The sequence below is a fragment of the Podarcis tiliguerta genome (assembly GCF_965153285.1).
Source record: "Podarcis tiliguerta genome assembly, chromosome: 8".
NCBI lineage: Eukaryota > Metazoa > Chordata > Lepidosauria > Squamata > Lacertidae > Podarcis > Podarcis tiliguerta.
Window position 1 is genome coordinate 70,508,510 of NC_139541.1, and position 16,289 is coordinate 70,524,798.

A 16,289-nucleotide genomic window follows, 5' to 3' on the forward strand; every position below is an offset into this window, starting at 1 on the left:
AACTTGCCATTTAATGAGCAGTGCAGGGCTGTTTGCAAAAGGGCTCTCAAAGAGCCCCTCGCTGTGCTTTGAAGTCCTAGAAGTCAGGCCTTCAAAGGGCAGCATCACCTGATGGCTGGGCAAAGATTTGACACCTCACTGCTCCAGTCTGGCACAAAGAGACCTCGGATTGCCACAGTGGTCTTCTATTTGTATGGAGTTTTTTGCATTGTTTTGTTTCCAAAATATGATCTGTAGACTAAAGCGGCACAGCCCATTCTAATGTATCTGAATTCTGCTATTGCATTCTGGGGCCTGGGTAGCTTGAGCCAGAGATATATTCTAAATTCTGGGGGATGATATTTGAAGGCCAAGCCTCTGCTTGCACTCTGAAGCTTTTCTTTTCGAAGCAAAGGATATGGTGTTTGTAAATCGCCTCATCTTCACTTCCATTTTTGTTCCTTTTAATAATCCTTTGATAGTACAGCTCTGCTCACTTTACACTTCAAGCTAAACTGCTCTACCTAGAAAATCTCGACCTGTTGCTTGCCAGTTGATAATTTGGAGACGTCTGAATTTCATAGGGTAACTGTATGTTTATGCTTTGACCTGCATGTTCATGCTTTGGTTTGAAAAGTGCAAATCAGATTGTTTCTCATCAAAATGCAAACAACCTTGCATTTCTCTCCCTATCTCTTCCCTTTGCATGAAGGCTGAGATAAAAATACAATCATTAAATAAACGTCCCTTGCTAAGAAACCCACGCTGCTTTTTGTCCTGCCAAACGTAGAGTTCATGGTCCCTTGAGTTCAACCCCACTGTTTACACTCAAGTTCATGCTGTATTTACAAGATGTGTAGCTAGGTTTGAGGCTGTTTCTCCAGCACCTTCTCATAACTTACAATGGCACATTTCTCTGCAAGGACTCGTGGTTTTTGTGTGTGAGTGTGTGTCAATTTTAGGAGGAAGAGGGGGAAAAGCTCAGAAGGACCGAGCTGTCTTTAGCTTTCTTTCACCATCTCTATGTGGGACAAGAAGCTACAGTTAGAATTGGATATGGAACAACTGATTGGTTCAAAATTGGGAAAGGAGTACGACAGTGGATGCTTGGGTTGCGAACATGATTCGTGCGGGAGGCACGTTCGCAACCCGCAGCGGCGTGTCTGCGCATGCGTGGGTCATAATTCGGCGCGTCTGTGCATGTGCAAAGCATGATTTAGTGTCTCTGCACATGCGCGAGCGCCAAAACCTGGAAGTAACCCATTCCAGTACTTCCGGGTTTAGCGTGGTGCGCAACCCGAAAACATGCAACCTGAAGTGTCTGTAACCCAAGGTATGACTGTATGCAGAATTCATCATGTGAAAGGCTGGACTGAATGAATCCCAAACCGGAATTAAGATTGCCAGAAGAAATATCAACAACCTCAGATATGCAGATGACACAACCTTGATGGCAGAAAGTAAGGAGGAATTAAAGAACCTTTTAATGAGAGTGAAAGAGGAGAGCATAAATTATGGTCTGAAGCTCAACATCAAAAAAACTAAGATCATGGCCACTGGGCCCATCACCTCCTGGCAAATAGAAGGGGAAGAAATGGAGGCAGTGAGAGATTTTACTTTCTTGGACTCCATGATCACTGCAGATGGTGACAGCAGTCACAAAATTAAAAGACGCCTGCTTCTTAGGAGAAAAGCGATGACAAACCTAAACAGCGTCTTAAAAAGCAGAGACATCACCTTGCCGACAAAGGTCTGTATAGTTAAAGCTATGGTTTTCCCAGTAGTGATGTATAGAAGTGAGAGCTGGACCACAAAGAAGGCTGATCGCCGAAGAATTGATGCTTTTGAATTCTGGTGCTGGAGGAGACTCTTGAGAGTCCCATGGACTGCAAGAAGATCCAACCTCTCCATTCTGAAGGAAATCAGCCCTGAGTGCTCACTGGAAGGACAGATCCTGAAGCTGAGACTCCAATACTTTGGCCACCTCATGAGAAGAGAAGACTCCCTGGAAAAGACCCTGATGTTGGGAAAGATTGAGGGCACTAGGAGAAGGGCATGACAGAGGACGAGATGGTTGGACAGTGTTCTCGAAGCTACCAGCATGAGTTTGACCAAACTGCGGGAGGCCTGCCGTGCTCTGGTGAATGGAATCACGAAGAGTCAGACACGACTAAATGACTAAACAACAAAGAAGCTGCCCTATACAGAATGAAACCATTGATCCAGCAAGCTTAGCATTGTCTACTCTGACTGACAGCAGCTCCTGAAAGTAGTCTTCCCTAACCCAGTTCCCTAAGAATGCTTTGTCCCATCAGCTGCAGCCAGAATGGCTGATCTTCAGGATTGATTGGAGGAGGAGAATGGCAGACACAGACACAGGAGAAGGAGGAAAGCAAGGAAAGACTTTGTTAAAGTAGGAGGGAATAAGCAGGGGAGGAAGGGCACAAGGGAAGGAGGTTGCCTTACTTTATCAAGGGCTGAGGAACTGGGAGGAGAGAAAGGGGAGAAAAAGGGTAGGTTGACTCCAGTAATGAGCCAAGAAAAGATGACAAAAAAGGAGGGAGGACAGGACACAGGATAACTACATGTTTACATCAAAATAAATCTTGGGATGAAATGGGGATCTTAGGCAGGGCAGACTTGACACTCCTAATATTAGTTCTGCCTAATTTTGCCTAGTATTTTTGCAAGCAATTCCTCCCTAATAGAATGCATTATTGTAGATGAAGCTGATGGACTACATGGAAATGGCGAAAATAACTGGCAGAATCCGAGACCAGGGAGAAGAGTCGGTGGAAGAAGATTGGAAAAAATTTAAAGTATATTTACAGAAATACTGCAAAATTAATGGATGTTAGAAGAATGCTGGAATGAAGTTATATGGTTTTAGCAGAAATGTTATAAAGAACTAAGTAAAAACTGATTGTTAATGGGTGAAAGTGGAAAATTTAAAGTTAGATTGTGTTAAGATAAATTATAGAACAACAACAACAAAAAAAGATTGAGAAAGATGGAAAGGATTTGCTGAATTAGCTAAATTGAACTAGAATACAAAAAAGGGAGGTGTGAGGAGGTCGATGAAACAAGTAAATGAAAGGAAATATGGAAATTGGATGTGTTTTTAAATGTTTTTGTTTTTCTTGTTGTTTTGATGTATTGTTTTTGTTTTTATCTTTGATGTATTGTTTGTTAAATTCTTTATTGTTTTTTCTCTCTTTTTTCTTTTTGTAACTATTAAATTTCTAATAAATATTATTAAAAAAAATATAGAATGCATTATTGTATCTAATTTTCAGCGGCCTACTCTTTTCTTTTTTAAGAATGTGTACTTTTTTACGAAGCTATGCATTTTTGTGCACATTCTTTGGTTGGAGAAGTACGTCACAAAATTCAGATGGACTTTCCAAGGAGAACCATGTTTCACTTGTGGTTTGGTTCAGGAAGTGCGAATTCGGTAGGCTCACTTGAATGCATTTCTCTTGCATCCCTAGCTCTGCCAAAGAGCTCCAGCTTTCTCTCTCCTCACATGCCTTTATGCTGGGATGCTACCTATAGCAGGCAGACATACCATTGAAGATGGTGGATGGGTGCTGAGCCAGTCAAAAGCCTTGTTTCCCAAGGTGGCCAATTGCATCTGTTGCAACTGTTTCTTTCTTTCTTCTTCTTCTTTTTTTAAAAAATGCTTTATTAATCAATTTTTCATATATATACAACATGTAGTTATCTTCATTTCAGTCTGTCCAATAAGGATATCTATGCCCACAAAGAAAATTACATATAATTTCAACTATGTGTTTTCTACCCAAACATAAGACCTCCCATTCTCTCTATGTTTCCCTTTGTAATAAACATATTACTTTAATTTGTCATTATTATTTGGTAAAAATTCTTTTTTCTATTTTTATGTCATTTTCCATTATATATATCATTTACAGAAATCTTTCAAAGGCAACTACCGTGCTTATATTACAGCTATTTTACAAGTAGTTCTTGAAGTTATCCCATTCTAGAATGAACTCCTGTCTGGGTTTGTCTCTGATTCTTTTGCAGCTGCTTCATTCATTAACTTCGCAACGTTTGCATTCAGCCACCCTGAGCCACCATTCATGCAACAAACCAAACCGATAAAAATGGGATGTGGGCTTACAGCATGAAGAGGAAGGCGGCCGGGCTGCGGTGCATGTAGCAACACACAATGTGTGCATGTAAGCACACAAGCTGAAATATCCTCTGATATGGGAACGAAGGGTTATTTGAACCCCTGGACTTGGCAGTGATTATCGAGGGGTTTTAATAGCCTGTGCCAGTGGAGAGTGAGGATTTCCCCCCAGTAACAGACCCAAACCCATCTTTTCATTATTATTCAGTGAAATACAGATCTCTTGTGCATGGCATCAGTCGGTTTGTCCAGTGCTTTACAGAGAAGACCCGGGTCATACCAGATTTTGAATCTGGCTGATAAATTGATATTTTGTGCAAATGTTTTGCAATTTTCAGTTCCCCGGGCATAAGAAAGGACTTTTTTTTAAAACAAACAAACACCAGTGTATTCATGAGAGAGAAGGAAGTACACATATCTTCTGGCTGTTGTGGTTTAGAGGATTGTTTCAACTCTCACGCTATGCTAGGGAGGGTTTACCCTAAATACTTTTCTGCCCTCCTCAAACCCTCTCATATGCATGCAGAGTTACTGAGAAAGAATATAGTCACTAGAATAAGTTATGCTTGATCCTTAATGCTGTTAGCTCAACATTTTTTTGCAAGGCAGATTGTATATTTATAGCCCAGGGTGATAGGACTGAAGTCTCATCACAGTGAGCTAACCGTTATGTTAGGAAATGCCTGGTCTCTTCATAGACTGAAACCTCTCTGTGCTTTTGAATGAGATGCCCATTTGGCCAATGGGGCATTCCTGAAAAACAAGAGGGATTTTGCCCACCCCAACACCCCCATTTGCTGAGGATTTATGGACAGAAGGAAGACCACAGCAGTGTTTGCAAGAGTCACATAAATAATGCTGAGTCCAGAGAGAAAATAAATACTGCTCACACTTTAGGGAGGAAAATGAACAAAAGCGGTGTATGAGGAAAAATAAACAGAGAGGCTTTTTTCTTTCTTATTTCAGGCCTTCTACATAGCAGGGAGACATTGAATCAAACATGCAGAGGAAAACTACCTCCAAACTACATGGCCAATCAGGGTGTGTATTGTCTCAGCAAACATCATGCCACTGGGTCTGGTTGCTAAGCAACATTTCCACCTGTACCCTTCTTGGCTAGTTGACTTTAACACTAACCCTTTAGTTACAGATGGAATGATCTCTGCTGTTGCCACTTCCAACAAGCAGAAGTCAAGCATTAGCAGCTGGATCCTGGAGACTGGTGTGTGTGTGTTTCTTCTTTGAGTAAATGTAAAGTTGGCCGCAAGCCAGGGGACATAGTCTGTCTGGCTCGGACAGATGCCAGCTGACAACTGTCATGTTTCTGCATGATGCTGGAGCCTGAAATAAAACTTAGGACCCTCCCTGACTCCTAGGCTTCATCGACTTTACTCTCCTTTCCAAGATCAGTATGCAATTCCCTTGCAGATCAGCCCCACCTCACCTCTGACTGCTAGATCCCACTTCCTGATCTGTCAGTCACCTTGTCTCCTCCAAAGAGAGACACTGAAGCTAAACAGTTTACATGACGACCTCGGACTCTTTCCCAGAAGACTTTACTGGCTCACAACAGAACTATCATTGCAAAGAGGGACGCAGCTTAGAGGAAGGCGCTGCAAAGGGGGTGCAGCTTTGCAGGAAATGGGAAGGTTTCCAGGACTGTTATTTTTAGCTGCAGCACTAAATGGAACTGTGGAAAGAAATCTGACAAACCCCCTCACACAAACACGAGTGTTTTAGGAGCGAGGAAGCTAGACAAAGAGGGGCCAGGGTCGTGGTGGAGGGACGTAAGCCCTGGAATTCAACAGGGGACCAGTTGCAGCAGTTGAACTTCTGCCTCTATTCCAGGGAGAGAAAAGTTTGCAAACCTACTGGGGTCAAACTGAATAACCTGACTTGGTTCAAGGCAGCTTCCTATCTTCCTATGATATTCTCTGGAGGGAGGTGGAAATCTCCAGCAGTTTGTGGGTGGGCAGGGGGAAAAGAAAATCCCTGGAAAAGTCCCTTCTGGGAAATTTTGGCTCGAATGAAATGTTAGTGCACGAAGGAAGCAGTGGGCTGAGGGAGAACGGAAAGATGCAAAGGTCACAGCTATTGCTGTCTTCAGCAGGTGATCAAACCGCACTTTGTGGGGAGCCTGAGAAAAAAAAAGAACTAGCAACAACAGCTTGCCACTAAGTAGGCTTCTAAGTGGTTTGTAAAATACCAAAGCCAATCACACAACCTTTAAAACATGTTGCAGGAATCATTCAGTTTGTACAAACACGACACACACACACACACACACTCACACACAACATATGCGATGCTTCTGTTATAAATTCATAAAAAATCAGCCATACATCGGATCTGTACCGTTCCACTTTTATTTTACACCATGAAGGAAGGGCTATCAAAGGGGGGAGACTTGACACAAGGCAGCCATAATCCCCAAGCGTATCAACACATCTGCAGCAAGCCCTAGCCAGTTGGCATACCAGCCTTGATGGTCCCAGACAGAAGATCATTACACTCACAAAGGACCTGCATATGGAAGTGGATTCAGTACGGACTGAAACAAAGGACAGTGATCAGTGCTTCCCTCTGGGGGCAGGAAACAGTGAACTCCTCTTTGTCCTCAGGAATGTAATCATGGGGAGGGGGAAAGGAGGAACCGGACAGGTGACAAGACACTCAGGTTACCACCACAACTCCTCCCTGAACCCCTCCTCCTTGTGATGTGTCAATGATGTAGTCATGATGTAGTTATGATGTAGTCTTAGGGGTGTAGCATGGGGGATGAGTAGCTAATAAAAGTTGGGTCTTCTTTTGTTCAGGGCTTCCATCTTGTTCCACCTTGTGGCAGGTGGGAGTCCTGTCGCGACAGTCTTCAATAAAGACCAAGCCTACTGGCTGCTGTTTTGCTCTGGTATTCCTGGCTGGTGTCCTTGTTTTTTTGTCCAAGGGAGCCCTCAGATTTCTCCGTTTACAAACATAATCATCCATACTTAAAATACACCACAAAACAATCCCATCAAAACATTATCGTATAAGAGATGTTACTAGCCCAGAGATGGAAAGAAGAGAAAGTCCCTACTGAGATGAATGGCAAACCAAGCTGATGGTCTATGCCAAAATGGCAAATCTGACTGGAAAGCTCAGGAACCAAGAGGACAAATACTTTATAAAAGAATGGGAAAAACTTATAAGTTACTTAGAAGACTACTGTAAACAGATGGAAACATTAGCAGAATTTTGATTTCACTTGTTGTGTAACCATTACCATGGATAATATGGTTTGATATAAAAACCACCAGTACAGATGGAGCCTCTTGGATTTTATTGTACAGTGGTACCTCGGGTTAAGAACATAATTCATTCCAGAGGTCCATTCTTAACCTGAAACTGTTCTTAACCTGAGGTACCACTTGAGCTAATGGGGCATCCAGCTGCCGCTGTACCACCGGCACACAATTTGTATTCTCATCCTGAAGTAAAGTTCTTAACCTGAGGTACTATTTCTGGGTTAGTGGAGTCTGTAACCTGAAGCATCTGTAAGCTGAAGTGTCTGTAACCTGAGGTACCACTGTACTGTACTGCAGTGCTGCCAGTCAATAAGCCCACCTGAATTTCACCATCAGGCTGTAGTGAGATTAACAGGGCCCATTTTTTAATCTAAATGCAATAGAGGGGAAGTTGGTCTTTCAGGTTTCCTGATAAATTTCTGGTCAGTCATAACTTTTAGTCTTCAGCCAATCCACTTTTCTCTTCACTGAGCTGTATCGACTGGGATTGACGCCTGCCAAACCCTTTAAGCTCTCTTCCCTGTACTGAAGTACCTGTTTGAACACCATTTTAACAGGGGTGGCTTTCTTTTGACCAATTCTCCCTCCTTTCCCGCTACTATGCACATCTATGGCACAAACATTTCATTCGCTGCCTCCAACTCTTTGATTTCCTGTCAGGCTGACAGGCTCTCAATCTCCTTCTTCAAAAATAACAATAGTACGAACGGTAGTTCTTCAGTTTTCTTTCTTTTTAATTATGCACTGAAGAGTAGTATATGAAACTAAGGAATGGCACACAAAATTTCGCAAGCTCTTCCCTCATCTTATCAAGTCTCATCTACAGCATACATTTAAAGCATCATTACACCACTTTGGTGGTCATAGTTTCCTCTAAAGAATTATCTCTTTCAACCATACAAGTTGGTAGCTATCACTACATCGAAGAGGGAACAGAAGCAACAGCAGACCCTCCAAGTGTCCCTATTTTCCAGGGACATTCCTGATTTAGAGAAGCTGTCCCAGTTTCTGATTTGATCCTGGAATGTCCCACATTTCCTTAGGGCGTCCCTATTTTCATTGGAGAAATGTTGGAGGTTATGGTAGGATGTTCCTATTTTCATTGGACAAATGTTGGAAGGTATAGATTTGTCCAGCCCCCTGGGGCATCTGAAGGCAGCCCTGTATAGGGAAGTTTTAAAAAAAAGTTTAATGTTTTATTATGTTTTTATATAAACGGGCCTTCTCTGTAGTGGCTCCCCGCCTGTGGAAAGCTCTCCCCAGGGAAGTTTGCCTGGCACCTTCATTATATACCTTTTGGTGCCAGGCAAAAATGTTCCTTTTTAACCAGGCCTTTGGCTGACCTGATTGACATCCTATACTCTTTTAAAATGTAGTCTTTTTTGGAGGGGTGTTATTGGGTTATTCCAAATCCAAATCTTATTTTGATTTTATATATTGTGATCTTTTCTGTGAACTGCCCTGAGACCTCCGGGTCTAGGGCAGTATATAAATTCAATAAATAAAATAAAATAAAAATATATGCTGGAAGCTGCCGAGAGTGGCTGGGGCAACCCAGTCAGATGGACGGGGTATAAATAGTAAAATAATAATAATAATAATAATAATAATAATAATAATAATAATAATAATAATTTATTTGTATCCCGTCCTCCCCTGCCGGAGCTGGGCTCAGAGCGGCTAACATCATATTAATAACACAATATATATAAAAACAAGCACTCAATTGATTAAAATGCATCCCAAAATTAATTCAAATAAATTATAATTATAATTAAACTAAACAAATGGCAGTCCTCAGGTTAAATTGGAAGCGGTTAATACTCGCCAGGACCAAATGTTTCCACTGATATTATAAGGACCTGTGAGAGGGCTGGAAAACCTCCTTCATGCTTGTTCTTATACAAAGAAAAAATGAGTCAGACTAAACCCTGGCCAAAGGCCTGGCAGAAAGATGTCAAATCTATTATGGAATAGGTTGTCCCCATTTTCATCAGAGGAATGATGGAGAGCCTCAAGTGACAGCAGAGGATCCAGAAGTTACCAAGCTACCTATCTGCTCCTTCAGAGGGAGGGTAACCCCATCAAGACCAGGCCACCTTCAGTCCATCCAGTCTTGGGAACCACCCACTAACAGGGCCTCCATCTTATCTGGACTGAGCTTCAGCTTCTTGGCCCTAACCCAATCCAGAACTGAGGCAAGACCAGCACATCCATTTCACTTAACAAGACTTATCTATGGTCAAAAAGGAAAACACTTGAAGCTATTTACATAAAACAATGTAGAATAGTCATAAGAAAATACTAACATAATAAAACTTCTATTGGGCTGCAGCCAATGTGGGTCCTACTCAGCATAGAAATTAAATGGACATGGCTAACTTTGGTTGATCAGTAAGTCTACTCTTGAGCAAAACTTAGCTAGGTAGAAACCATTATGTCTTTTCGGCAGAACAAAATGTATCAAGACAGGGATAAAACCAGCTGTTTTAAAAGGCATATGTTCATTTTACGAATAATAAGATGTGTTTGTGGAAAGGGAATTATTGGTTTGTTTGTTTTTGTTTACTTTATATTTTGTGTTTTCGTTTTGTATTTTTATGCTGTGAACCACCTTGCAATCTTTGGATGAAGGGCGGTATACAAATTTAATGAACTAATAATAATGTTGACCGCCTGATCCCTTGTATCCCAGCCCAATGACTGAGACCTTTAAGGGATTCTCTGTTGGTGATCTCCTATGGTTTAGATGTACACAAGGCATTACCTCATTTTCTTTCACATAGGAGGAGACGCCTCTACTGAGTTGATGCCTGTTGTGACATGTCTAAAAACAAATGAAGTATGCTTCTTGCTTCAGAAACAATGACTCGCACTCTAAGGTAAAGGAGCCCAGGCCAACACTAATGTTCTGCTGATATATTTGCACACAAAGGGGAATGTCCCCAGTGCTCCTTGTTCCAAAGGAAACCAACTCTGGGTCTGTTGTGGTAAGCCTGGAATTCTGCAACACTCAGGAGAGTATGGAATGCCCAACTATATTATGGCTATGAGATTTCTGCAGCACTTTCATGCTCTGTACTCAAGCTCAACCATGTCTCCTGGAAGACATGGCGTGTCTGCTTGGAACTGCTTCAACCCTCCAACCCTCCTGTCTTCCCCAACCTGCCCCCGCCAGTATGGCCAATGGTCAGGTATGATGGGAGTTGTAGTCCAAAATGTTGAGAGGTCATCACCAAACTGGGGAAGGTTGTCCTAGGTAGAACTAACTGTACGGTTTCAGGGCACAACTTACCGTATTTTTTGCTCTATAAGACTCACTTTTTCCCTCCTAAAAAGTAAGGGGAAATGTGTGTGCGTCTTATGGAGTGAATGCAGGCTGTGCAGCTATCCCAGAAGCCAGAACAGCAAGAGGGATTGCTGCTTTCACTGCACTGGCTTCTGGGATTCAGAATATTTTTTTTTCTTGTTTTCCTCCTCCAAAAACTAGGTGCGTCTTATGGCCTGGTGCATCTTATACAGCGAAAAATACGGTACTTTTCTGTGTGGAAACCAGTGTAGAATCTGGAAGCTGGAGTTCAAAGACCTTTGTAGAGTATCACTGAACATTGGGTGGAAATTGCAGGAGAGGAGAGAGCTGTTGTGTTTGGTTCTTGCTTTCAGGTTTCCCATAAGCATCTGGTTGGCCAACGTGAGAACATGATGCTGGACTAGAAGGGCCACAGGCCTGACCAGCAGGTTCTTCTTAATAATTAAGGGCCTCAAGAGTTTTGAGGAGAAAAGGGGCCCAGAGATTTGGAGCTTGGAAGACGAGGCCTCTCACTTCCACATCTAAACAGCCGGTGCCAAGCTTATTTACAAGGCCACATGTTTTTCCTTGCGTCACCCAGGACCATATTACATTGTCCCCTTACATATCTGGGTGTGGTTTCAGAGATGGGACAATAACCAGGATTGCTGAGGGGAAAACAAGACAGGATGTTTCTGTCTCCCGACAAAGCCCATTGTATGGTGGATGCTTTATTTATCTCTGCTGTCCTCTGCTCTGATGTTTACCGTGCACAGAGATGCAGATAATGGTTTTCCAACCTGTCTTTGCATCCAAGTCTGATAGAGGCCCCTCCTCACCACCTGGGAGGGATGAGACCACAGGCCTGCATCACAGTAATCTCCCATTGTTTTCTGTGCCTTCATTCCAAATCGCACGTTCCCTAAGGGTTCCCTGTGGAATTATCCTGCGTCTATCCCAGTGCGGAGGGAGTTTTACCCCTGAAGCGAAAACACTCGTAAGTTCAGCATGCGGCCCAATCTACGCAAGCAAACCATTCCCACCTTTAAAGCAGGTTTACAGCTACACTTTAAGCAAAAGAACAATAATAGTCTCTATTTAAGCTGGGGGGGGGGCATTTGTGTACAGACAAAAGAAGGGAGGGCAAGTTGCTAGGCATGTATGCCGAATGGGTTGCATACCCTCCAACATTTCTCTGATGAAAATAGGGACGTTCCATTCCATAATGATAATTTTATTATTTATACCCCACACATCTTACATAAAAACATAGTAAAACATTAAACATTTTTTTTAAAAAAACTTCCCTTCAGGTGGCTCAGGGGGGTTGCGTAACTCCATAACCTCCAACATTTCCCCAATGAAAACAGGGACATCCTATGATACACTCCAAGGTTTCTCTGATGAAAATAGGGACATCCTAAGGAAAAGTGGGACATTCCGGGTTCACATAAGAAACTGGGAAATTTACAGAAACTTCTGTAAAGCTGGGACTGTCCCTGGAAAATACAGTGGTACCTCGGGTTAAGAACTTAATTCGTTCTGGAGGTCTGTTCTTAACCTGAAGCACCACTTTAGCTAATGGGGCCTCCTGCTGCTGCCATGCCATCGGAGCACGATTTCTGTTCTCATCCTGAAGCAAAGTTCTTAACCCATGGTACTACTTCCAGGTTAGTGGAGTCTGTAACCTGAAGCGTCTGTAACCCAAGGTACCACTGTAGAGACATCTGAAGGGTATGTAATCTTCAAGTGTCACAATTTTCCTGGACGGCCCTGGAATTCCTAAAGCTGTTATGGCTTCTGGGTTGATTCAGGGCACCCCCATTTCTCCTGGCCAGCTGACAGGGGCCACAGAAGCAGCTGGGGGTCAGCAGCATTGGGAGAGAGGCATGAGGGCTCCTTCCCAAAGCCTAGTTAGTGCTTTCTAGGCTAGATGTCTAAGCAAATTAAGATTGCGGCTGTCTGGGTGCCTGCATGTTCCACCAGCACTGCATTTTACAGCATGTTCAAAGTATAGGCAAAGTCTTTTTGTTTTTACAAAATTAAAACTTTTAAGTTTAAAAGCAGGGGAGAGGTAGGGGGATCTGGGCCACAGCACACACCCATCCCAGTTCTTGTCCACCTGGGCCACCCCTAACAATGGCATTGTTCCACATGACGCCATGCTGACCTTTCCCATAAGTTCTTCCATCATGTACTTGCCATCACAGGCTGACTAGGTGGGGCACTGTCTCGAAGGAAGAGGAGGGGTGGCAAGGGCTGGGATGGGCAGCAGACGGGGAAGAAGTGAATAGCTTTTCTGAAAAGGAACTCAAACGCCAAACCCTGTCTTTCCTGCTCTCCTCCTCTTCGTGTCCCCAAGTCCCCCTGCTTTCCTGAGATGGTGGATCCTTGCGGAGATAAGGAGTTGTCTCTTGTAAACATAATAAGCAAAATGCCCATCATGGTGATGGATGGAGGCAGAGAACAGGACTGTAGATTGCAACTGCAAGGACCTGTTGCGTCTCATCCCCCATGGGGTGGGTGTGGTGGTCTACTGGCTGTGAGGGACAGTGGCATAGTGGTCTAGGGTCTTGTGGGGGGGGGGGAGAGTCAATGTTTTTGTTTAGCCCAACTGGGTAATGTAGAATGTTAATAGAATCACTGAATTGTAGAATTGGAAGGGATTCCAAGGGCCATCTGGTCCAGCTCCCTTCAATGGGAGGTCCGTTCTTAACCTGAAACTGTTCTTAAGCTGAGCTACCACTTTAAAAAATATGGTCTGAAGCTCAACATCAAAATAACTAAGATCATGGCCACTGGACCCATCACCTCCTGGCAAATAGAAGGGGAAGAAATGGAGGCAGTGAGAGATTTTACTTTCTTGGGCTCCATGATCACTGCAGATGGAGGCAGCAGTCACAAAATTAAAAAATGCCTGCTTCTTGGGAGAAAAGCAATGACAAACCTAGACAGCATCTTAAAAAGTAGAGACATCACCTTGCCAACAAAGGTCTGTATAGTTAAAGCTATCGTTTTCCTAGTAGTGATGTATGGAAGTGAGAGCTTGACCATAAAGAAGGCTGATAGGTGCAGAATTGATGCTTTTGAATTATGGTGCTGGAGGAGACTCTTGAGAGTCCCATGGACTGCAAGAAGATCAAACCTATCCATTCTTTGTGGTGTAAATGGGCATTGTTGTCTTGGAAAATGTTTAGTAGGGCCAATTCTGGGGTGATGTCTATTACTTGCTTAGTTATTTTACATACCAAAGGAACACAAGTGAACAACACAAACAACGCTGACCCCAAACTCTACATACATTAAACATAATAGAAACACCGCCACCCGACCCCACCCCCTTCCATCTTCCCTCTCGCCACCCCCCCTTTTCTTTTTTCTTTTCATCTCCCCCTAATGCCTCAACAAATGAAATGGATTTGTAAAAATGTTACATGGAAAAACAACAACGAGGCATTACACTTACTTCTGTAAAACAAGAAAATCCTTAATAAAATATCAAGATTAAAAAAAAAAAGTTAATGGTCGCTATACGGAAAACAAACAAACAAACAAACAAAAACCTATCCATTCTTAAGGAAATCAGCCCTGAGTGCTCACTAGAAGGACAGATCATGAAGCTGAGGCTCCAATACTTTGGCCACCTCAGGAGAAGAGAAGACTCCCTGGAAAAGGGAGTTGGGAAAGATGGAGGGCACAGGGAGAAGGGGACGACAGAGGACGAGATAGTTGGACAGTGTTCTCGAAGCTACCAGCCTGAGTTTGACCAAATTGCGGGAGGCAGTGGAAGACAGGAGTTCCTGGCGTGCTCTGGTCCATGGGGTCACGAAGAGTCGGATACGACTAAATGACTAAACAACAACAACACCACTTTAGCTAATGGGGCCTCCAGCTGCCACTGCGATGCCGTCAAGCGATTTCTGTTCTTATCCTGAAGCAAAGTTCTTAACCCGAGGTACTATTTCTGGGTTAGTGGAGTCTGTACCCGAGGTACCACTGTAGTTGATTCCATTTTTTTTAAAAAAATATTTTCAATAGCTGTTTTGGACTGCTTTTACTGATACTTTCATTTTCCTGTTCTTTTTTGTAAATTGCTTCGAGGTGCGTTTTTTAAAAACCAATTAAATGATAATAAGTTTAAATAAACCAGTAAATGAAATCTCAGACATTGGAATCAGGTTTGAAGGAAGCCTTCGCCAGCCTAATCACAGCATGGGGTTAATTTTGGTGTGCCGGGGAGAGTCACAATAGTTCCTCTACTTTGAAAATGAGCCAAAGGGGCCATGAAGGCTCGTGATCCCTGAAGTAATGCAGGAAAAATCACTCAAAAAGGCACAATTCACAAACGTAAAATATACTTTGAAACCCCTGGCAGGAACAAGAACACCCCCATTCAACATAAACTTGCAATACCACATTCAACTCAGAGTCAGCTTATATTTTTATATATTCATTGTGTCCAGGAAAGGGAAGGGGCTATCCTTTGTTTTATGAGCTGTTCTGCAGGATTAGATATTGGCCCAAGTCAGCTGAGATTGTTGTTGCTTGTTTTAAGTGTCTATATATATATAATGGGGGAAAGGAAATATTTAGCTTTACTAGTCTGTCGCGTTATTCAGTTGCATAGGAACCTGGCCAAGGGTTTTGTAACTGCAAATTATCTATTTCCTCTCTACCTCAACCCCCCCAAGCTTTATAGTCCTATATAAACAATAGTATCAGTGCCCCATGAGATCGAACTCCACACTCTCTACCAGGTGAGGGGGAAGGAGACTCTGTATCTCTCTCCCACCAACACTTTATGTTTAATTAGTGTTTTAAAATTACACAGTGCATAGTTAACCTGTGGAACTCACTCCCACAGGAGGCGGTGATGGGCACGAACTGGGATGGCTTTAAAAGAGGATCAGACTTTAACATTTGTTAAAAAACCTGGGGCATTTTTCTTGGGGATTGTAGGGAAAGACCTGCTAAAAAAGTTGAAAAACATCTTCATGTATGCGACAACGGCCGCGAGAGTTCTGGTAGCACAAGGATGGAAGACTGAAGAAACCCCAACTAAAGAATCATGGCAAGAAAAATTGATGGACTATGCAGAACTGGCAAAACTGACATACAAGCTACAGGACAAGGATAACTGTGACTTTAAGGATGAATGGGAACCCTTTACAAAGTATCTGAAGATGCAACAAAGCGAACTGGACTCCTTGGCAGGTTTTGAATAAACATTCACAAACCTTTTATTGATAATAATCAGCTAAATAGTTTGAGGACCTATACAATTTTGTAACATGCAGAAAACAGGATTTTTAGAGAAACCAAAGACTGGAACTGAGGGAAGTCGGAGGGTGGGGTGGGGGTGGGTGGGTTTTGTGTGGGAGGGTGGGAGGGAGGGAGGGAGGAAAAATGGGGGGGGGGGACAAGGATGATATGTTTTTGGATAATATGTCTTGTAATTTTGAATATTTTTTTAAAAAATAAAAAATAAAAGAAGATCAGACAAGTTTGTGGATGTGCTCTGCCTCCACAGTTGGAGGTGGTAAATGCTTCTGAATACCAGTTGTTGGAAGCTGCAGGA